The sequence below is a fragment of the Somniosus microcephalus genome, chromosome 17 (assembly GCF_052327205.1).
Source record: "Somniosus microcephalus isolate GS21.2 chromosome 17, FLI_Smic_1.0, whole genome shotgun sequence".
Classification (NCBI taxonomy): Eukaryota; Metazoa; Chordata; class Chondrichthyes; order Squaliformes; family Somniosidae; genus Somniosus; species Somniosus microcephalus.
This window is the reverse complement of record NC_141003.1, coordinates 66784245-66786011: the sequence shown is the minus strand read 5'-3', so window position 1 is coordinate 66786011 and position 1767 is coordinate 66784245.

Here is a 1767-nt window from a genome sequence, read left to right as displayed (position 1 = left end):
ACGGAGCTGAGAGCTCCGTATAAAGCAACAAACCCTGTGCTTCAGAACAATGGCCACAAGTTGCAAGCGTCTCTGTAGCTTAGCTACAGCTGCAGCCACACCCTTGCACAGCAACAAATGGAGGAAGGCAAGTAATAAAAATTACCTGAACCTACTCCTGAATTTTGCCGGTTAACCGAGATTTCCGAAAGTTTCCTGTAATAGGCCGAGGACAATGAGATCAGAATGGGAGTAGAGCGGTGAATTAAAGTGACAGGCGACCGGAAACTCAGGGTCAACCTTATGGACTGAATGGAGGTGTTCTGCAAAGCGGTCGCCCAATCTGCGTTTGGTCTCCCCAATGTAGAGGAGACCGCATCGTGAGCAGTGAATACAGTATACTAAATTGCAAGAAGTACAAGTAAATCGTTGTTTCACCTGGAAGGGGTGTTTGGGGCCATGGACAGTGGGAAGGGAGAAGGTAAAAGGGAATGTGTTGCATCTCCTACACTTGCACAGGAAGGTACCGGGCGAAGGGGAAGGGCTGTTGGGGATGATTGAGGAGTGGACCAGGGTGTTGCAGAGAGGGAGCGGTCCCTTCGGAATGCTGAAAGGGGAGGTGAGGGGAAGATGCGTTTGCTGGTGGGATCATGTTGGAGGTGGCGGAAATGACGAAGGATGATCCGTTGAATGTGGAAGCTGGTGGGGTGAAAGGTGAGGACAAGGGGAACCCTATCGTGGTTCTGGGAGGGAGGGGAAGGGGTGAGAGCAGAAGTGCGGGAAATGGAACGGACACGGTCAAGGGCCGTGTCAACCACAGTAGAGGGGAATCCTCGGTTGAGGAAAAAGGAAGACATGTCGGAAACACTGGTATGGAAGGTGGCATCGTCAGAGCAGCCGCGGCGGAGATGGAGAAACTGGGAGAATGGAATAGAGTCCTTACAGGAAGCGGGGTGGGAAGAAGTGTAGCCCAGGTAGCTGTGGGAGTCAGTGGGCTTGTAGTGGATGTTTGTCGAAAGCCGATCGCCAGAAATGGAGACGGAGAAGTCAAGGAAGGGAAGAGAAGAGTCGGAGATGGATCATGTGAAGGTGAGGGAAGGGTGGAAATTGGACATTTTTCCAGCGTTTTCTGTTGTTATTTCAGATTTCCAGCATCCGCAGTATTTCGCTATTATAGAAGGATATGTTGATGGGGTTAGAATGAAGTAGGGTGGGAAGAGGCTCGCCTTGAGCATAAACACCAGCATGGGCCAGTTGGGACAAATGGCCTGTTTATGTGCTATAAATTCTATGTAATTCTAATGTTCTAACAGTACACCAATCAGCCAGTTATACAACCAGCTTTAAAACAAAAACAAAATTTATTTACATGTAAAATAAAATGCCTCTCACAAACATAGTGGATAACCGTCTCTCTTCAAGTCCCGGATGTCTTTTTTTGCCTTATAACACTCCTGTGAAGCGCCTTGAGACGTTTTTGCTAAGTTGAAGGCGCTATATAAATACAGGTTGCTGTTGGACGCGATCCCTCGAAGTTGTTAAAATCTCAGGCCCCGCCCTCGTTTCCCGTGGCGACCGACCATTGTCTGAATGTTTGACGTAATTGCGCCCGGCGCGTACGCTCGCGCTTGCCCACGTAGCGAAGGAGAGAAAGAGACAACGGGGCGCGCGACGTGGCGGTTTGCGACCAATGGCATCCCACGTGAGAACCGACCAATGGGGAGCCACAGATGTGACGTCAGAAGGGAGGCGGGAATTCGGGAGACGAACGGTGATTGGTTGCAGCAG